The sequence below is a fragment of the Typopeltis vanoorti genome, chromosome 4, assembly GCF_054136105.1.
Source record: "Typopeltis vanoorti isolate ZY-2024b chromosome 4, IOZ_Tvanoo_1.0, whole genome shotgun sequence".
NCBI classification, from domain to species: Eukaryota; Metazoa; Arthropoda; class Arachnida; order Uropygi; family Thelyphonidae; genus Typopeltis; species Typopeltis vanoorti.
The window spans coordinates 167,930,429-167,954,012 of record NC_143552.1 but is presented as its reverse complement, the minus strand read 5'-3'; the positions used below and the strand labels follow the sequence as shown (position 1 = coordinate 167,954,012).

General features: G+C 36.1%; 1 protein-coding gene across 4 annotated transcripts in view; it reads left to right on the top strand.

The window, feature by feature from the left end:
* Positions 1-23,584, top strand: part of LOC150107833 (paxillin-like) — a 344,681-nt gene that overhangs the window by 76,139 nt on the left and 244,958 nt on the right. The window contains exon 1 of one of the 4 annotated variants that reach the window (XM_090392084.1): positions 16,155-16,385. The exons of the other annotated variants lie outside the window; for them this stretch is intronic. The gene's annotated coding sequence lies outside the window, so the exon portion shown is untranslated. Of the gene's footprint in view, positions 1-16,154; positions 16,386-23,584 lie in introns of those variants that run through there. 4 annotated transcript variants of the gene reach the window in all.

Here is a 23,584-nt window from a genome sequence, read left to right as displayed (position 1 = left end):
TAAAATGAAACTTATATGAATAAGCATATATTTATTAATATTCATTAAGCGCCGAAATACGCAGGAAGCAAAATTTGTGAACGAACACCAATGTGTGATTTTTTCATTAAAATATAAAAAAAAAACATAAAAGAAATAATAAATAATAAAAATTAAACGCGTTTCTTTTGATTTAAAAAAAAAAGAACTACTTAGTCTTAAAACTTGTTTTTTATTATTTCACGAATCCCTCAACGAAACTTGCGGTCCCCAAGGGGATCGCAGCCCACAGTTTGGGAAGCGCTTTTCTAGAGGACATGTATGATAAATAAGCCTTTGGCTCTCTATTTCAGTAATACATGATGGTTTATTTATTTTCAGTTACAATTTAGAAATTATTGAAATAAAGAATAAAAATTTTTGTTTTTAAAATAACGCAAACATCGATAATGAAAGAAAATAAAACTAAGCAAATGCATTTAACATTAATTAATCAGAATCTTCAATAGTTGGATTTACAAGACTGTCATAACCGTCATCGCAAACAATATTGCTATGCTGAAAGCATAATACTTTTTACAGTGCTTGCAAAAAACAAAAAAAAAAAAAACGTGTTCAACCAAACTGATAGCAAAAAAAAAAAAAAAAAAAGTGCGGAATATCACTCGTAACATATGCACGCGCAGCTAGTCATGACCGTCAACTTATACAATAAAATATGTCAATTAGCAAGTCTCTGTCAGATCTGCCGGGACCTCCGCAGGGTCAAATATCACAAATCTTTACATAACACGTGTTAAACTAAACTGACAGCAACAAAAGTGCAAAATAGCACTCTTAATATACTCACGCGCAGCTACTCATGACCTTCAACCTATATAATAGATGTGAACAATTAGCATGTATCTGTCAGATCAGATGCGAGCGCCCGAGTGTTAAGCAGAGCCATGAGGCAGGCTCCCTCTATACTACACCCTGTCGACGGTACTGATCCAAGGGATTATCAAAATAAAAATAATTATTTGGAGCTTATATAATTAGAATAAAATATAATTATCTTTATAAAAATGTATATATAAATTTAATATTTTTAAAAAAAATTTTTCTGCCTCCAGTATAATTTTAACATAAACTCTTAAGTTTTCCGCCCTTTTACTTTTCTGCCTGCGGCATTCGCCCCTGCCTCGCGCCGGGCCTGGCTGGCAGGATAATAATGTCGTTGTCATTACGAAGATGGTGGATAACTTTTCTTTCAGCACGAGATAAATTATCTGCAGGCCGACGACTATTATTATTGTAAAAATAGCTTCAATTCTGAGTAGGTTCGCTACTTGTTTAGGGAGATGTGAGGCATATATATATTTATTTATTTGTTTTTTTATAAATATACATTTACTGGTAAATTAATGAAAATAAAAAAAAAAAAACATCTTTAGCCCACTCACAATACGAATGTACTATAGGTTTACTGTAATAACGTATCATTGAGGGGAAATATACAGCAATAACTTAAATGGTGTGGTTCCTAATGTTGCATACAAAATCTCTTTCTTCAGGGGGGGTGTAGCGAAAAGAGTTCGGAGAATTGAGACATCCGTATGTCCGAGTTTTTAAATGTCGAAAAGGAAAGAAAAATCTAGTTTAGCTTTTCATACAACCGATGACGACCATCTGGTATTTTCGCAAAAAAAAAAAAAAAAAAAAAAAGCTTAGCTGTTTTATCAGGAAATTTACGGAGGCTTCCGAAATTTTGTAGCCTCTTACCCAAGTGTATTAAGAACCAGAATATCATTATGCAGTATTCATTCATCAAAAAATCTCACAGATGGCTATGACAAGTATGATTTTACAGACGCGACAGTACCAGTTATTATACCGGCGTTTAGGTGTTTAATTTTCATCCGAAAATTAAAATTGTATTGTTTAATGTGATACGTTTCACTTCTCTAGCTAGAATTCTAATTCTTTTGTAATATGAGCATATTTCTGATACGAAACTAATTAAGATTTTAGTTTAATAAATTATTTTATGTTACTTATGTTATGTGGTCATGAACGTCTTCACAAAATCTAAATTTTGTGAGGTCTGAACTTTGCATCTTTTAAATATCTCATTAGTGCATTGATGTCCACGTTTGAGATTGAGGTTTACAGATAAATTAGCTGGGTGCTTGTCACTGGTCTGGCATTATCCCGATGTAAGGCTGATGTCACGTTACATCTGTATCTTAAATTTATTATTATTTAAGTCATTTTCACAATACACAGTTCAGTAAAACTATGACCACTGTCGTGATGTTCGTAGGCCCTCTTTCTGCTATAAATGCCGCCATGCTTTGAGGTATGGACTTAGACCTTTATGAAAGTTGCAGGAGGTGTGCTGTACCTCTGGATCTCTCTCCGAAATCCTAGGCGTTTTGTATCTGATTCGAATTCCGCAGCCATGGACCTGGAAGTCATTGTTGCGTTAGGTCCTACTCGCGAACGTGGCACGACGCATGATCCTGCTGGAACACACATCTATCCTACCAGGATGGCATTCAACATGAAAGAGTGCACCTAATCAGCCACAGTGAATAGTTACTCGCAGATGCTACAGAGTACTGTATTTCCTTCTGCCTGTTTCTGCTGGACTATGCATTAGAATGATACCTTTTCCCAGCTTTTGTCTAATTCTCTACGTGCCACCCACACGGCACGGCATAGCTGGAAACGAGATTTAACTGAAAAATTTTTTTCAGCCTTCATTAGTCCTCAGATGCAAACTGTGGACCTGGTCGTTGATGATTAGGCGTAAGGATGGGTGGATTCACTCACCAGCGTGGAAGGAGCATAGATTTGATGCTGGTTTGAGAAACACAACCTTAATCTCTCTTGGATTCCATGGTACAACAGTTCCAGTTTTTCATCAGTAAATTTGCATAAAGCTGGACAATCTGCGGTTTGCAATGAGCATCGATGAGGCGTGGGTGTCTGTCGTTGTCCTCGCGACCGCTGTTCTGCCCGGTATACCGTTGGCAGTCACACGGATGCCTTTTCTGTCTTCAGATTTGCTTTTCTCTAATTTTCACCATTTGTACTGTCTGATTTTCTAACGCTTATTCTTTCTTTTTTTTTTTTTTTAAATTATTAATTTTCAGGCTTTTCTTTTCTTAAGTTTGAACAGGAACCGAATGCCTGCTTTGGCTTCATGCAGACATTAATTGGAACTACCCATTGTTAAAAACTTAACGACAAAAACTTTTTACAGAAAAGGAAGTTAATTTTTTCTCCCCAGTGAAAATTGAGGATATAGGTAATCGAATTTCATTAAATAGCATCTATTACTTTACTATTCAGCGTCCCCTTGTCCATTACTTGCCTCCTGTGGTGAATGTCAGCAAACATTTTTATTCACATTTATGTTGATTGTAATAACAGATAGCTGTTTTACTATAATTGTAGTTTACTTTTAGAATACATGATTGTCATATGCAGTTTATTAAACTGCAGCGTAACGATCTATCTGCGAAATAATTGGAGATCGCTGTGCTTTAATAACTATAGCTTGTAATCTTGAGGATATTTCTCAACTAGCAATGTTAGTAAGTTGCGCTCTCGCAATGCTACTTTGGAAGTGTGTGAGGGAAGGCGGAGATAGTTTCATGCGATGATGTGTAATACTGGCAGTGAAGCATAACAGAAACTGCAGGGCACGTTAAGACATCTTTTCAAAACAAGCTGTCATATGTAGGACAAAAAAATCAAATTCACGTTGATATTTGTAAATATCGGAGCACAGATCTCAAAACATATAACAACAACGTGTTGTGCATGGCCAAGTGCTTAACAGAAAGAAGGAATTTATTAAGAAGTTTCTTGAAAATCTTGAGATTGCATTCATTACGATAAACAGGGTTAGGATAAACCAGTGGCTGCCTCGTGTTCCTACATGATTAGAGGCCTGTGAGAAAGTTAATGGAGGGAGTATGTAAGAAAGGGTGAATACCTATTAACTGGATTGCCCTCTTCTGTGTAAAATTCTTAGGGAGGTTTTCAGTACTTCAAATGTGAGAACAGTATTCCAAGGTTGGTCAGTTTTTTTAGGATTTATAAAGTGTTTGCAGTTGAGCAGGAGAGAAGTAGTGTTTTGAAGGAAAACGAATACCAATTTTTTGGAGGCTGAGGACAGGATACTAATTTTGAATGAAAAACGGAATATGATTATGGAAGACGTTGAAGCCTGTTTCAAAAAAATGCAGCGAAAGTACCGAATTGAATCTGCATAAATGAAACAAAAAACGAAGTGTCGCTTTAACCCGTATGTCGACATGCAAAAATTGCACAAGGAAAGCGCAATAATAGACTGCAGAATATTTGCATGGAACTTACGTTCAATTTCCCGGTATTCAAGTTCATTCACATGCATATTGGTAACTACCATTTGTTTTTAAGCTCCGAGTTATTTTAACTGTTATTTTCCATTAGAAAAGGGAAAGTTCTTTTATCCGTGGTCGTTTTAAGTCTGTCACAACACTTAAGTATTGAAACGCGTACGCTGTTAAAGAAATATTTTCTGCTACGTAATAATATATTTAGATGCACAAACAATCTACAAGATAAAAGGACCATTAGAAGTACTGAGCTACTTTATTCAGAGATCTAGTAGTTTCTTCTTATTTGCATAAGACTTCAGGTAAGAAAAGAAAGTAATAGACAAACAGTAAAAAATTAGCCTTCCGACAACCAATACAGAATTATGTAGGATTCCGGTGATTTGAATTGTGCGAACATGTTCTTAAAATTGCTTCATACTTAATGAAAACGATAGCTGACCTTATCACAGACTGACTCTAGTCATTCTCATGTTCCGTTTATGGGCGCTATTCCACCGAATGATCTCTACCACCTTTATTCCGTTTCCCTCTAACGAAGTTTAAACGCGAGCGATGTTGGTGAACCCCCATGCATAGTTCATCTTTTATCTAATCAAATTAACTTATCTTTTATGTCAGTTATCTGTTCATTGGAGCAACCTCCCTTGCCATTTCCCTCAAGGAACAGTTGGGAACTACGACCATTCGCTGTTCAGGAAATACATCGCCGGACTCCTCTTGCTGGCTGATAAATTACCAACACGTGGCACTTCAACATCAGATTGTTATTATTAGCTACACTATTAAGTTAGCCACGTGTAGGTGATGGTATTAGGATTTGCAACCTCTTACATTTTGGTTTCATATACACGACTTCGAAAGAAGTCAACGGATATCCCCCATGGACAAGGCGCATCGTGCCATGTAATGAGTCGTGTTTGTAGCCGGTATAAATTGGAGGAATATGGTATTCCCAAGTCAGTACGACTGTGCCTAGGTAAAATGGCTGCGAGAAGTGAACTGACTAAATTCGAAACATGCGTTGTCATAGGATGCCATGTTGCATGCCTATCTGGTCGGCAAATTGTTGACAAATTGGACGATCCCGGATCAACAATCAGTGATACCACACCGAGATGGAAGCGCAGGGAGTCATTTACAGTGGACGATTCACCACACTCACTGAACGTGACCATAGGGTGATATGAAGAATGGTATGTAAAAGCCGACACACTGAATGCGGAGTTCCAGGCATCGACTGGAACACGAATCTGTACAAAAACGTTCAGAACCGAGGTTCACAACATGGGTTTCCATGGTAGCGCCACAATATGCAAGCGCCGCATTACCCGAACTACATGCAGCGACGCTGCATGTTGGTTATGGTAATGCGTTGGTTGCGAGTGGAGCAAAGATCGTGTACAGTGGGACTTGGAAGACTGGAAAATGTTTTATGGTGTGGAGAATCACGCTACATGCTCTGCCGAGCAGGTGGCTCGGTGTGGCGGATGCCCGGTGAACGTCTCTTACCAGAGTGCGCAACCCAAACTATGAAATTCAGAGGTGGGAGTGTGATGATACAGTCCTGATTTTCCTTGTTTTGCCAGGGACCTCTGGTGCCATGAGCAATTTAATTCTTAGAGGTGTCTGAACATTCCTGACAATGCAATGTCTCCTACTTTGTGGCGTTTCTACGGAAGTGACCATTGTCTCGTTCACCTTGTCATAAGACTACTGCTGTAACCTCGTGGTTTGTTTGTGAACATAAACGTCACCACACTTGCGTAGCCTCTTGAGACCCCTGATCTCAACCCTGTTGAACATCTGCGGGATGAACTGTAGCGTCGGATGAGGTTACGAGACGTCAACCCCATAACAACAATCCAGGACCTCAGTACATTCTTACAGGAAGAATAGTTCAAAATTCCCATTGATCGCTATCGTGCGCTTGTGGAAAGTACGTTCTGAATTGCTGCAGTCATCGTAGTAATCGGAGGTCCTACATCTTAAGGCGGGCATGATGGTTGTTTGTGTCCGTTGATTTCTTCCCCAGGAGTGTATTAAACTGTTTTACGACCCAACTCAGCATATATTTATAAATTTAACTGCGTCTTGTATCGCGTATGTTTCTTGTTCAGTATTTTTACAAAGAGCACTAATTATTTTTGTATAAATATCTTAAGGGGAAAAAAAAATCAATTGAAGGTGTGCTGATCAGTTTTACTGAGGTGTTGTGGGGTTTTACTAACGGAATTTCTTTTTTCCTTTCACAAAGCCAGAAAACTGGCCGTAATATACTGGCCACAACCATAGTTTCTTTGGCCAAAACTCTTTTTTTTTCTTCTTTTTTTTTTTTTTTTTTTTTGAATCGATGTACAAATGGATTGCACTTTCCAGAATGCGCGTTTGTAAGGGGGTGTTTCCATGTGTTGTTAGACTGTCCCTTGTTTTCGTATTTCTCTCTTTCTCTCTGCTTGTACAGTTTTGTGTAGAGTAGCCTAACCTAATAACGAGATGGAGGGACGACTTGTGGTACCAGTCTTTTAGAAATATAAACGAAATTTACTTAAAATTACAGACGTTGCCGTTGTAGTACATACATTTGTATGTAGTACAGCGTAGCACATACAAATTATATGTGGAAGTAAATGATGCACGAACTTTCATTACAAATTATTTGAAATTAATGATGCCTTGTAAGCATTTTTAACTCGCAGTAATCCTATTTTTTAAGTTGCTAGTTCATTAAAATTGAAGACTTACACTTCTGGACACAATTTAAATATAAATATATATATATATATATATATATATATATATATATATATATATATATATATATATATATATAAATTCTGTAAATGCTGTACAATTTTGATGTGCAACTTGTAGTGATGCTTCTAATGGCTTTTAATCCCACATCTCAAAAAACGCTTCTAATCTTTCTTGCACCTGTGTGGTAACAGAGTGAACGGCAAATGTGGACTAATTGTCTACAGTGTGTATACTACTAATAGAGCTGACTCTTGACATGAAGGCTACATCTATTATGTATACTGATGTTTCCTGGCTACGTAGACATAAGGCAGGATAAAGTTATGTTCAAGGAAACGCACCTTGAACACGTAGTGTAGCCATGCAAAACTTTTACATGGCTACACCACATTAAAGGCTTGGTTAGAGCATTGAATCCCGGATGGAGCACAACTCTCGTTCTGCCTAACTGGAAATTACAGATGAATTTTGCCATTTAATGCCCCACTTATAATTTCGGCAGCTTTCTTGAGAAGGCTGGGAGTGAGACAGATTGCTGAAAATTAGCTTGGAGAAGAAGAAACTGGGTTCGCGCCAAATAGGACATTTTCTAATTTTTATAGATAGAGCTTCGTGATTTGTGCAGAATGGAATTAACCTAAACCGACTGCACGTTAAAGGCCGTGAACAGAGGTATAAACTGTTAAGTAATTATAATACAATATGTAACTTATTAATGAATACCTAAGCAAAGCGCAGTATTCTTTAACATGTTTAGGACGACATCTGAATTACTGACTACTCTTTCATCTGGTAGACAATAGGCGAACCACTTTTTTTTGCATAGAAACATAGATGCATATCCCTCACATTCTTCTCAAGACTTTAATGTAGAGATGGACAGATGAGAAAATATTTATGACCAGGATATACACTATCTACCAATAATTGTCTGGACACTAGCATAGCATTTTGATACCTTTTGGCTTTGATCATCTCCTGCACCATTTGAGGGAGGCTTTCCATCAATGTGCAGCAAACATCAGTGGAATTTGTCTCCATTCATCCATCAAAGCAGTATTGAGTTCAGCGATAGTTCGAGGACGTGTTGCGGTGGATCACAATCGCCGATCCAATTTGTCCCACAGGTGTTGGATGCGATTGAAGTCAGGACTCTTCGCAGGCCCGGGCAGTTGTTTATCACCTATCTCTTTATACCATTCCATAACAGCTGCAGTTTTGTGGCATGGGACATTATTATCTTGATAGTAACACTGGTCCGTTACATAAAAACTCCATGGTGTTCGCAGCACTTGATTATCCAGAATATCAGGGTACTGAGCTGCCTTCATGGAACCACAGACAACGACCAGTGGTTCCCACTCTAAACCAGCTGAATTCGCACCGCACCATTACTCCTCCACTGCCAAACTTTACTGTGGGTACAACACACTGTGGTAACAAACGTTCACCAGGCCGCCTTCACATCTTGCCATCAGACTGGAAACAGGTGAACCTTGATTCATCTCTCTCTCTCCAAAGTGCCATTTTTTACTGGTCGTTTGTCTAGTTCACACGCTCTTTGCACCAGGCCAGACGAGCCGCCTTGTTCGTTGTTGTGATGTTCGGCTTGTGTGCCGCAGAAACGCAGTAAATTTCTATTTCTGGATCTCATCGTGAATGGTCTGTGCCGATTGTAGCTGGTTTTTGTGTGACACCCTTTTTAACACTCTTCTGTCCCTGTCAGTCATTTTCGGCGATCGCCCTAGGTATTTTCCGGCACTAGTGATGTCTAAACGTCTTTATTTGTGATTGCACTGTCAACCGTTGATTTTGGATGCTCCAGTTGAGCGGCAGTGGCACGTATGGACATGGTACCAATGTGGCAGCTCACGATGACATATCTCTCGAAGTCACCGAGTTCACGTCGTTTTACCATACCACCTGTATTCAACTGCTACGATGAAATACTGCTTCCTACTTACTATCTGTACACTTTTTTTTTATTATTAACAAACCTGGAATGTTCCATAACTTCAAATAACAGGGGTGTCCGGACAATTATTGGTAGACCGTCTATAACGGAATAACTTGTAGATCTTGAAAGGGCATGTAAGTTTAATTTAGTAAGCACAAACAGACCAGTAAAGAAATGAGTGAAACTTAGTTTTATAATAATAAAACTCAGAATATCCTATTTGCTCTCATTTCATGGATGGAATCGGTGTTCAAAAAAAAAAAAAAAAAAAAAACAGCAAACGCCTTTTTGTTCCCATATAGGGAGTAGGCGAGGCCGTTTTTTAAGTCCTATCTAACTTTTGGAGACTGAGTGGGCAGTTCAATCTCCCTGGTAGCCAATCAGAGATAGCTACCAAAGGCTATCACTAATTAATCGGCACACAGTGAAGAAGGCGGCTAGTAAGTGCCGCCATCTGGTGGTCCCTAACCCTAACACATTTTTAATGTCTGAAAATAGTGTGGGTTCGACGGCCGATTTTCTTGAGTTTACGGGACGAAAAACCCGAGTTCCGGGAGAAAAAACCCGCTAGCCCGTGCCAGAGATCGACTAACTCTGGAACCGGTCGAGAAAAGGCTTAGAAAAAGTTCCTCTAGTCGGCGACTAGATTTGAACGCCTTTCGTCGTGCGGTCAAGTGCTGTAGAGTGCAAACGCCACTTCTACTGAGTTACACAGGCTCTCCGGAATCGGTGTTTTGGTCATTTTAATTGTTAAATATGCTTGGGTCGTTCAAAATTATTTTGCTTGCCCGGTTTTCAAGCATTCTTAATATTTTCAAATGGTGTTTCCATTCATTAACTTTAAGCTAATAATTGTTCTCCTTTACACTTTTACAGCATCAGTGCCTATAATATATGACTATCAGATGACGGTTTTTATATTATTTATGTATTCGTTTGGCGTAGCTTTACTTATCCTGCATCAAAAGTTTGAAATCCTCGCTGCCCTACCGTGTCTCAATCGCTACGAATTACGACTCCTTTGTCGTAGGGATCTAAGTTTCAATCCCATCTAAGACTCGCTTATAAAAAGTTTTTAACATAAGGGGAGTTAGTCACTTACCGTGACAGACTTTTTTTTTTCCTCACTGAAAACACAACCGACCGTAGAACACGCATTTCACAGACAATAGACCGATGTGATGAACTTAGATATGTCTGCAGTAATTCTGTGAAACACTGGGATGATTGTTATTTTTTGTTTGTTACCTGAATGCTATAGTACCTCAATATACGATGCATAGCGGTGGAAATTTGAGTTAGAAAAATCCGGTTGAGGTATACAGGCTTATCGCATTAACGGAATGCGGCCTGACAACCAACTGAATTTGATATCCCAATGCTTACGACATGTAAACTTTTATTTAAGGCAGCAGTCAGGGGCGCGCCGGCAATATGTGCAATGTGTGCGACGCACACAGGTGCCGGATAGTAAAGGCGCCAAAGATTTCAGGCTAGGAGGAAATACTTAAAAAAAAAAGAAAAAAAAGGCATTAATTATATCAAAATAAATTACATTTTTGTTTAAAGTTTAATTATTTTTTATAGATTTGTCTTAAACAAATTATTTATAATCACTTATTGTTATTATTCCTTAAGATCTTATTTTATTCTGATCCTAGTTCTAACAAGTAGTTTAGCGTAAACAAGTAAAAACTTGAACTAGCGTGAGTTTACTGTTTTCTGGATGACGCGCGTTTGAATTTGTTTAATCTTGTTCACACTCGCATTTGCTCTAAACATATATAAGAAAATCTGCTGCAGTTTTTAACTTATTGTATATTCTGCTGTTATCAGCAGAATATAGGCAACATCTTGCAATGTACCTGAATCGTCATGAGAAAAATTTAAATCATTCGAACAACTACAAAAAATGGACAGAATTAATTACATCCTTAAAAAATAAAACTTGTATTGATCATTTGCAACAAACAGTTTTAGATAACGAAAGGAAACGTTGGTATGAAGTTATGAAAAGAATAATTTTTGTAGTACAGATTTTAGTTTCGGAACACACGCGACGTATAGCTAATGATCCTGACTTTAAAAATATGCCCTCCTATCTTTATTGGCAACAAATATTAAAAATAACGTTTTTATAAAGATTGTTTTTTTATTGGGGGGATGGGTATAAGGGCGCCAACTAAAGTTTTCACAGCGCCGGACACTGCTGGTGCGCCCCTAGCAGCAGTTAGAAGTGATAGATGCACAAGATGTTTCCATGGTAATTCAGATGTATATAGTCTAGATCGCGGTGTAGTACTGTTATTTATCATTCGCATGAATCCTATTAAGTAAAGTGATGTTAAACTGTATCATAATCTGAGATATTAAGTATATCTGCATAAATGTGCCAAAAAAAAAAAGAAAAGAAAAGAGACTCAGGTTTAATTTTTAAGTAATTAAATTACAAGGATATATCGTTTCTGACATCAAAAGAATTATAAAAAAACATTGAAGAAAATAGGACTGAGAGTCAACAGGTTAGTTTTCCTCAAACGTTGTAAATTCAATCAAGTTTTTCCTAATTTCATATCGTTTCAAGAAAAGATAAAACAGAAGCGCTAAAATAATTTATCGTAAAGCCAAGTTAGATCTTCTCAGCGAGAGAGCCTCAGATAGAAAAGTGTTTTGCTTTTTTGTTCAACGTAAAAAGATCTTTAACTCAGAAACTTGGAGAGGTTGTGGATAATGAAAATTTTCATGATTTTATCTTTAACAGTGAAGCGCAAGCAACACGGATACAAATTAATAATAAGCTTAATCTTATCAATCTTATCAATTCCTGTATTAATCCTGACAAAGTTGTAGTAAACAATTAGTCACATGTTTTAACAGTTGCAGAAAAAGGTATTCTAAGCAAAGGGCTAAATTTCATTCCATCATCAAAGTTTATTCCAAAAGAATCTCTACTTACTAAAATAGAAATAGCCAGTTCACTTATTCCTAATCATTTGGCAAAACTTCTCCGTATTGAATCCATCTTCATTATCAATAATGCTAAACCTCCAACAGATAATGTTACTCCTGCCGAAAGTCAGGCCTTAAAGAATCTTAAAATGAAGAAAAACATCATTATTTTACCTGCAGATAAAGGCAATGCCACAGTCGTCCTCAACTCTGAAGATTACCACAATAAAATGCTTCAATTGCTTGAAGATAACATTACATATTCAATTCTTCAGGATGATCCAACAAGGGAACTACAAAACCGTACAAACAATCTGTTAAAGACTACAAGTGAACTTCCTCACAATATTCGCCTTTCTTGACGCTCTCTACACCTTCTTATACCACGCATTTATGGAGTTCCGAAGATCCACAAGGAAAACACCTCTCTTCGCCCAATTGTGGAAGGAATTGATGGTCCTACTTATAAGCTTTCTAAACATCTTGCAGAATACCTCAAGTGTTTCTCCAATAAATCTTCATCATTCATCAAAAACACCGCAGATTTCGTTTCTCATATCACAAATATTTCCATCAGCGAAAATGATATCATAGCAAGTTTTGACATTTTCTCATTATTTATTAACGTCCCTACTGAGGAGGTATTAACATTACTAAAGGACAAATTGTTTAAAAAGATATTTGCTTTATTAAAGCATTGTATTCAATCTGGCTACTTCAGATATAGGGACTCCATTTACAAACAGAACCAAGGCCTAGCAATGGGCATCCCTTTATCCCCGGTTCTAGCAAACATTTTCCTAGAAGATTTTGAAACGAAAGCCTTCTCACTTAACCCGAAACTTTGGAGGCGTCATATTGACGATATTTTTATTATATGGATTGTCATCATCATCTTAACAACCAGCATTCTAATATAAAATTCACTGCCGAACTAGAACGAAATAACTGCCTTCCGTTCCTGGATGTAATTCTTACACGATGCTCTGATAGGTTTAAAATCTCTATATACAGAAAATCCACTCATACTAATAGATATCTGCACTGTCAATCTCATTTTCCACCACAAAAGCTCGGAACTATTTCTACCTTAGGACACAGAGCACGCTCTCTTTTGAATGAAACAGATGAACTCCATAAAGAAATTAATCACATTTCTCTTATTTTTAAACAAAATGGATATTCTGAAAAAACGATTAAGAAATTTCTTTGGATCCTCCTAGGCAGTGCATTACAGAAACTACTATTTTTAAAGGTAGCATCTCCATCCCATACATTAGTTCAGTCTCCAATAAATTGGCTAAAGTCCTTAAAAAATACATCAGGACGTTTTTCACTACTCTTCCTAAAATCCGTTCTCTTATGAGCCATCCGAAGCCTATTCATCACAACCTAAAATATCCAGGTGTATATAAATGATGGTGCGATTGTAATGTTCCTTATTTTGGACAGACTAATAAATCTATTGAACTACGTATAGAGGAACATAAGAGAGACATCTCCTATAAAAGATCATATGCAACTGCGTTATCCAGTCATGTTCTTTTCTCAAACAATCCTCATGATGATCTCCAAAGTCACTCAGTTTGCTAGGATAGATCCGAAAACATTTTTCGCTGCAGTGATGAGTTTGAAAGGAAAATTGTGGAATCCAGGGAAATCCTTCTTAATCCGGAACATTTAAACAACAGTTTGAGTTACAACATCCCTGATAGCCATACTGCAGTTGTTCAATACTGGCGTTCACGAGAGCCTACAAGCACGCACGCAATAAACAATGGCGCGTTGGTAGAACAACTTAAAAAAATACAACGTTTTTTATATGTCAATCATGTACTGCTTTTTTACCTGTGATTCTCAGTTTTTTTTTTTTTTTAGAAACTTCAATTTTTATTATTATTTTCTATCTTTAGTGGATACCTGATGAAGGCTGTAAAAAAGCTGAAACTAGTTGAATCGTTCTCATTAAAACTTAATATTTTATCTCGGTTTAAAGTCATTAAATCCTTATTAAAAAAAAAATATATATATATATGCGTGTGGCGCATTTGTCACATATGTTAATTATTAAAATTACACGGTGTGGTAAAAGTCAGTTGCGCTGCTAGACCGAATAAAGCAATTTCTGTTTCCCGATATCACATAAAATTACACCCCTGAATACAACAGGGAGTCTATTTGTATTCTTCTGGTAATACTTTTTTCCATAATACTAGACTGTCTGAAGAAGGCCATCCTGGGTTCGATTCCGATCGCAGACTATACAAACTTTTTTCTAGTCAGTTCCCGAGTTAGTCGATGTTTGATACAAACTAATAGCTTTTTTTTTTTTTAACCACCTGTTCACTTGGAAAAATATAAAACTCACTCTTGCAAGCAGTAAAACCAGTATAGAAGCAAGAGATGGAGTCAGTTGTACTCTCTTACAGAATATACCAACTGAGCTACGAGTCTCCGTAGTTCAGTTCCGTATCGGTTTCGAGGGTTAGTTAGCCAGCATGAGAAGTGGATAATCTCCCCCCCCCCCCCAGAAGCTCAGGATTTTCATCCCACAAAATAGGCAAAGCGGCCAGAAGGAGATAACATACATATTATATCTGTTAATGGCATCGCAGTATTGCGATGCCAGTATTGCTTCTGTCATTGTTTCAAACAGCAAATAGGGTGATATGCATGATGGAGACTCATAATTTACTAAAACATTAGTTCAGGCTAAAGAAATTCCGTCCTCTTTTTATGGAATAAAAGGTGTTAGATTTTTTTTAGTGTGTGTGTGTGTGTGTGTGTGTGTGTGTGTATATATATATTGACATAAATTTATTTTAACAGAAAAGTGGGGCATTCTCTCATACCATTGTAATTGTTGCTAAGCCTAAATTTTGTGATTGCTCTTAGTTAATTATTGACTGCTTTTTGGATAATCTTTGCCAGTGAGCGGAATAAGTCGAGCTCTTTTTTTCCCCCCATTTTGTCTTAATTATCTAAAATACCAATTTTGTAACATATCATATAAGCTTTAGGATATATATCAGATGATTTCCTATATTAAGATTACATGGGGACTAGTCATTGTAAAATAATAAACACCATTTATTAACTTAAGCTAATATGAGTTTTTTTTTTTTTTTTGCAGTTACTAGTCTCCTCTGGAAATCTGATAAAATACGGATTTCTCTTTCTTTAGCTGGACAGTAATGCAGAACTTTTGTTATAGTGTTATGAAAAGGGTTATCAAGAAGATATTGACTAGTGGGTTTTCTATATAAGCATAATGGATGGTGTGCTACTCACTAGTTTTGTATTTATTCTTAATTATAATGAAGATTGACGAAAATTACAATATAAATACCCAGATTATATCATCTGTAGCAAGAATATATGCTATGCAGATAAACTTAAGAAAAACCAAGATGGCAGTATAGGAGAATTTAACTTGAATATGGAAGCAAAGAAATTGGAACAGGTTAAAAATTTAATTACTCAAGTACCTTTATCACAGACGAGTTAAGTTCTGATGAAACTATTAAACACAGAATAAATGTAGGTTGTTCTATTATGACCAAATTTACAAATATTTGGAAAAAAATATACAGTTCTCCAAAGAACTTGGGTTATCAGACAAAAGGAAGAAGAGAGAGAGATTCATATGCTTTGAAAAATAAATTGCATCGACTTGACAACTGGTCAGGAGATCAGAGAAGAAGTGCACTACCATATTAATATAAATAGCAGTTAACAAAGAAAAACAGTCAGTGTCAAAACAGACGGTATCGCATTGCAGGAGGATGTTGAAATCATGAAGAAAAAAAAAAGTGATAACAGCATAAAGAAATGCCACCTCTTTATTTTACACTGACAAGCAAAGATATAGAGGTGGTCATTGAACTATACAAGTCATTACTTAAATTCCATCTGATCTCTGTTTGTTGTGTACAAATTTAGTGGCCTGAATTTTTTTTATTATTAGCACTGGAATCGTTTCAGGCGCAAAATTCGGAGAATTGCATGCTATGCTTTTCATCCTTTGTAGGTAACTATGACCATTGTCACGGAGCATTTTCCATAGTAAAATAATAATTATTATTATTTAAAAAAAAAAAAAAGCATTATGCCAAAGAAGAGTTAACTGTTTTGTTTACTGTTTGCGGTTGGCCAATATTTATCTGTGTAACTACGCAGTACTGGTAGACAAGGACATGATGACTTTGCATGACTTGCAGATGCCGTTTCATTTGAAGCAAAAGAATCAAATAAGCAAGTTCGTTTTCTCTAATGTATTTTACTTTCAAAGTGAAATCTACGAAATGCATAAGTAATAAATAATAGCTTTATCAGAGAAAACCAAGAATCCACAGCTTTCTAAAATTTAGGTAAGTTTTTGTTAATGTATTGTCTAGGGATGCATGCAAGTAGCGTCTGTCGAATTCTGCTATCGTGCCATTGAAGTAAGCTTTCTGAAGTTACAGAAGATTGCATTATATAATGCAATCTTCTGTAACTTCATAATTCAATAATATGATTGAATTATATAAATCCTGATAGTTAGGTACGTAATGTACAATTTAGATTTATTTTGCTTAGATGTAATTGTAAATATATCGTGAATCATAACTACGAATAAAATCATTATGTATTACGCTACGTAAAATTGTACAATTTATATACAGTCTTCCCTCAACTTACGTCGCGGTTCCGTTCCATCTGGGAGGATGTATGTCGGTTGGACGTAAGTCGATACATTAAATCAACAGAGTTATAGAGGTTAGGAACTTAACCGTAATAAGTATACTGTAATTTTAATTTTTAAACCTTATAAAACGGTACTGTGTGTTACTGCCACTATAAAACAGGAGAATAATCACCCAAAATTTCCTCCACAATCACATCTTCATTACCTTCCCTGTGAGGGACCAGACTGCAGCTCTTCTGGTGTAACCTTTTTTATTGATGAAAATGCCCAATGTGCTTTGCTTATTGCTCTTCTTCTTTTCATCATAAATTTGTTTATAGCAAGCAAACGCATCATGTGCTTTTTCTCTTAATAAGTAGCGTTCAACATTAGGGTCCATGTCTTCAGCCATTTTGAGAACACTAACTGCAGAGAACATTTCTACAAGACCCTTCACTGTAAATTGTTTAACTACCTCTTTTTGTTTCTCTTTTCCCTCTTCCTTTTCTCTTTCGTCTTCATCTGTAAAACGTTGTTCCTCCAGTTCGAAAGTGTCCCTGAACAGTTGACTTTGGTCAACTCTTCAGGGACACTTTCTATGAGTCGAACTATGTCGCCATCATTCACTTCGTGATTCGGATTGTTTGCTAGGCCTATTTCTCCACTCAATTTACAAAGGTCTTCATTTTTTTCAAAACTTCCAAAAGCGTGCACAAACATTTTTCATGTCTTTTTTCTATATGCCACTCATATATTAAGAGGTCCCTAGCCACAGCAATATTTTTAATAGCACGATAGATATCGAATGCTTTCCAGAATTGCATGTAAGTCTGGTCATTTCGTTCAGCGGTGGAAATGGCTTGTGAAAAAGTTCTCCGTAGATAATAAGCCTTAAACGCTGCCAGAACTCTCTGATCCATCGGTTGGATCAATGAAGTAGTTTTTTACTAAAATAAAGAGCCAAAAGGCTTCATTTCGGCGATGCAAAATTATAAAAATCAAGTGGATATTAGATTCAATTATATTTCAAAGCCAAATGTAGAAACTATGAAAGTTTCGTAACGCGTTCATGTTTTCTAAAGTATTGTAGTTCGCTCTAGGGCAACTCGTAAATGCCGGCGGGTGTATTCCCCTAAGCTCTCTGGTCAACTTATTTTTAGGAAACGTTCACAGTTTCTACATTCAAGTTTGAAATAATCCTGGATCTAATATTCACTTGATTTTTATAATCAATGAAATAGTGTTTGGAGGGAAAAACATGACCTTCAACTTGAAGATCACCGATATAAGACGGATGGCCTGGAGCATTATCAAGAATTAATAAAATTTTAAATTCTACATTTTCTTTCACACAATAGCTTTCCATTTCACTCGCATAACAGTTGATTAAGGCATCCTCAAACAATTTTTGAGTCATCCATGACTTCTCATTGCTCCGATAATGAACTGGAAGAGTATGCTTTCTAATGATTTTGAAGGCTCGTGGATTCTCACTGTCATGTAACAAATGGTTTCAGTTTATATCCAGCCACATCACCCCCCCCCCCCCCCCCAACAGAATCGTAATACGTTCTTCAAGAGCTTTGAAACCATAGATTTTAGCTTTCTTTGTGGATGAATGTCCGCTCGGGCATTTTTTTTTTCCGAATCAAGGTCTCATCCATATTAAATATTTTGCTGTTGCAAATAATTTTCTTCCATAATAATTTTATTCAATTTCTCCACAAAATTCCTTGGCAGCCTTCTCACCGGCACTTGCAAATTTACCATACATTTTCACATTATGCAGCGCAAAACGCTGTTTGAATCTCATGAACCAACCGGAAGAAGCGTTGAATCCGTAGTCGTAATCGGGCCCTGCTTTCTCCTTCAACATGCTGAAGAGACTTAGTGGTTATGATCATAGTGCTAAGGGGTATGCGCTTTTGGTTCAGTTCCTCTATCCATGGTGCAAGTAGCTTTTCCATATCACCGAGAGGACCTTGTCTTTGTTGCTTCGTCACTATTGTTGATGTAATGGAAGCAGATCCTTTCACAGCCTCTACGATTTTATCCTTATTTTTCAAAATGGTTGTCACTGTAGAACGAGACCATCCGAAGTCATGTACGATCACATCGACTGGCTTACCAGCTTCATGTTGCTTTATAATTTGCAACTTCGTTTCAAGATCAATTGCTCGCCTCTTTTGTTGTGATTTTTCACTAGGTTTCTTGATTGGGCGTATAGGGGCCATGTTGCACAAAATATCGTGAAATATTTAACGATAAATACACAAATAACCTTTCTCAAATATAAAATCAACAGAGGAAACTGTTGAAGAAACGTGCTGACTGCCGAAGGAGATTGCCGCTGAATGCGCTGTTGCCACTGCACATGATGCATTGTTGCTAATTTAATTCTCCTACATATTATTGACACTTAAGGAGACACACGTGTCTCCTTAAGCCACACATCCGTAATTCGGATACCTACATAAAAAATTCACAACATTTCGTTGATAAATTGAAGAACATCTCGATCTACGAAACAGACATTCTTGCAAGCCTGGATGTAATATCCTTATTTACTAATATTCCAGTCGAAGAAGTAATCAGCATTTTGAACAACCTAATCCCTCAAGATATTGCTTCTCTTTTCCATCATTGCTTAAAATCTAATTTTTTTCTTATGGAATGAAACGATTTACGAACAATTAACAGGCCTCGCAATGGGCAGCCCCCCCCCTCCCCCTTGTGCAGATCTCTTTATGGAGAAACTGGAAAATGACATTTTGTCTCAATTAGATCCTAAACCCACAGTATGGTGGAGGTATGTGGATGACATTCTTATTGTATGGAAAAACACAGAAAAACATCTTTTTGATTTTCTTACCAAAATCAACTTCTTCCATCACAAAATAAAGTTCACCTTGGAACTTGAGAAGGACAAACAATTACCATTCCTGGATACTTTAATTAAGAAACAAATGGATGGATATATCAGCCTTGCAGTTTATTGCAAACCAACCAACACAGGTCGATACTTACACTTCAGATCTTCGCACCACATTTCTCAAAAACTAAGCATTGTACATGGCTAAAAATAGGGCCTCTGGCATTGCTACAGATGATAAAGACCTCAAAGATGAACTATCCCACATATCAAAAACCCTGATAGACAATGGTTATCCAAAAAAAATTGATCCATAAGATACTTTTCTGCGACCCTCCCAACAACAATCTGAGGAAATACATTACAAATCCACCATCGCCATTCCTTATGCTGGGACAGTTTCTAAAAAGATTGCTACACTCCTCAAGCCACACGAAATACCAGTCACTTTAAAACCTTTAAAGACTATCCTCCATTTTTTAAGATCTCCGAAAGACAGTCATGCCTTCTTAAAATATGCCGGTGTTTATAACGTCTCCTGTTCACGTGGATTAAATTACATTGGTCAGACCTCAAGAAGTTTGGAAATTAGAAAAAAGAACACGTAGGAGATGTGAACAATAACAGAGAAGACAATTCTGTGGTAGCTCTTCATTTCTCGAGGACAAACCATACCATCGAATGGGACAAAAGCTCCATGCCCTATTTAGAGAAAGATTTCTGCTCCCGACATAAAAGAAGCCATAACACTCATCCGTTCTAAACACAACCTCAACAGAAACCAAGGATTAATTCTAGCTGATATTTGGAAGATCTTCATAAGATCATTAAGCACACCAGAGTTAAATTTCCTGCTAATTATAGAACGTTCCTGCATAACAACAGTTGACATCATACACGCTCCATGCATTTGATGTACGCGTTCTTCTGTATTTGTAAAAAATACAATTGTATTTGGTTCATTCCTTCATGAACTGTTTAAGTTGTTATGCAGCTCTTTTATTCACCCTAAAGAAGCTAAGTTGGCGAAACTTGTTGGTATTTCTTACTTAGTATCAATTAAAATCTTTTGGCCAATAAAACCCAGTTTATGTCAGTTTTCTTAAGAAACCTTTTTACTTTACTCACTTGCCTCTTGTTCGAAAGTATAGCCAAAAATGTTATTTATTCTCTTATGGGATCACGGACGTAAGTTGAGGGATGACTGTATATATATTTTTCTGTTATATAACGAAATAATTATGTGTATACATGTATTGTTTCTTCCTGGTTCATATCTGTGAGCAATGTAATCCATATTCATCCATAACTATATAATTATTCTGGTGATTTCAAAGGTTACATTTGAACAAATGAAATGAAATGAAACAGCGGTTGTTAACTTATAGGAATCTAATATGTGGATGGGTGGAAAATTGAAAAGAAATCAGAAACTTGTTAAAACTTATAAGTTTAAACGTTTATTTTATTTTTTATAAGACATACGTATGTATATACATGCCACACCTTTTTGTGTGTGTGTAAAATAAGTACCGGTATACATTCTTTGTGAGGACTACGAGACTGGAACAAAGAAATGGAAAATATAATAAAAACAAAAAAGGACAGTTATCAGAAATGGCTAAATTCCAAAACATTAGAAGCAGAAATAGAGTATAAAAGACAGTTCAATTGCAAAATGAGAAGTAAAGAAAAAATATAGAGAGAGAGAGATGGAACAATTTCGTAACAGAATTAAAAGAGGATATATTTCAGCCAAAACAGTCGTAGGGGTGTCACCAGATCAAGATAAGATGAGGAATCGTGACATGATTGGTTGTTCATTTGATGACGTCATGAGTTTGTAATGTTTGGAATTTCCCTGGGGGCATATATGTCAGTGAGGTCAGTTCTTGTGTTTTGGTTCGCGTATGGAATTATGGGTGACGGTAGAGATAAGGATTCGTATTGTGATTGGTGGTGCACTTCTGACCAGATCAAGATAAGATAAGGAATCATGACGTGAATGTTTGTTGTTATCAAATGAATATAAGTGACATCATTTGTTAGTTGTAAATAAGTGTCATTATTGTTTTGAATGGAAAATGGAGATATATTAGTGGATAAGGAATCGTGTCGTGATTGGTGGAACACTTCTGACCAGATCAAGATAACATAAAGAATGTTTGTTGTTATCAGATGAAGATAAGTGACGTCATTTGTTAGTTGTAAATAAGTGATGTTGTTTTGAATGGAAAGGGAGATATATTAGTGTATAAGGAATCGTGTCGTGATTGGTGGGACACTTCTGACCTGATCAAGATAAGAAAAGGAATCGTGACGTGAATGTTTGTTGTTATAGAGTTTGGAATTTCGCTGGGGCCCTCATCTGTCAGGGACATCACATGGTGTGTTTGGTCCGCTTAATTCATTGTGGGTGATATTTATCTGCATGCTATGATACCTTTTTATTTATACAACAAACTTTTTAAGAGTTTAGTAACTTGATGCGTTAAAATATCTAATGCCCCTCTGTAAATAATCAAATTCTAACAGTCGTACTTTAATTAAGATTTGTTTTTTCTAGTCTATTGGAGGTATCTACATATATAATAAATAAATTGTCACTTTTCAGGTGAAATATTCCCTGCTAAAATTCTGCCTATTAATTTCATACCCATTTCCTTTTGCTTTCAAGAGTTGACACAGTCAACTCTTGGAAGTGGATTTAAAAAAAAAAGTCTCTGGTTAGTTTGTGGCATGAAATTTTACAAGGAGAAAAAAAACGTTATGGTCTTACTTAAATTTGTATAACACATCAATGACACCCAATATGTTCATTTAAATTTACACATTTTATTTGAATAAAATATTATTTACAAATTGTATTTACTGAATCTAACATGCAGAAAATAAACAAAGTGAAAAATACAATCTGTTTTTTTGTTCCTTAATCTTATTGTTAAATTGCGCTGTTGTTCAAATGTTCTACCCATGCTTGTGGAATTGCCATCATGTTGTTTTTGACAATGTGACTCTCATATGAAAGTTAATTTTCATTTGATTGTTGGGAATTTATTACTGTAGTAAAATTAAGGGTTGCATATTTAGTTTTTTGAAACCAATACATATACTTCTGAGAATTATTAAAAGCACAAAATCTTTCATTATGTTTCCAAAAGCATTTAAAAGCACATGTTATGTTTTCACGTTTTGGGCATCCAATTTCATTTAAATCGAGAACAGGCCTCCCTATTAACCTCGTTAATGTTTTTGATTTTTCTCTTCCTTTGGCGAGTAATATTTGATATTTGCATGTTGATTCTATCATCCACTTTCTTAGTTTGTCCAGATATAGTGAACCAATTTCCTGCTTCAGCTGATGGTTATATTTTATTAACCAAGAATTCTGATTTTTTTAACTCTTTCAGGTAATTCTTTCCAACTACAAGGTGATTCTGTCAATGTATATCTTACAATAATTCCATCAGAAATCAAATTTATTTCCTAAAGAAATTTATAAGTCTTATTCAAACGAAATTGACAATCAATTATAGCAATGATAACCGAAAATTCGTATTTTTCACCCACTGTCGATTTTTCATATTCGTTTCCTTCATTCTTCTTAGATTACTTCATATGGCACCACAAATAAATAGTTATTTCTTATTATTTCACTGATTATTAGCTCTGATCTTATATTTTATGTTAACTTTCTGATACAAAATTCTAAACAATTAGAACTTTTCACAAAGAAACTTTCAAAGAATTCTGTATCTCACTCATTATTTTTACATTACCAAACACAACAGTAGCTGCAGTGAATGAACAATTACCTTAAGAACAAAGTCACTTGACTCTTTGGTCTTTTCTTATAGTACTGTTTACCCTTACTATATGCCCTACCATGACCATTCCTTCAAAAATGAACCTTTTTCTGCAGATGACTCAACAACATGTTTTTGCATACTGTTGGATATACTGTTGGTGTGTTTTTATCTTACTTTGTGTGGGGAAAGGTAAAATTTGTATATGTGTTATCTGGAGAG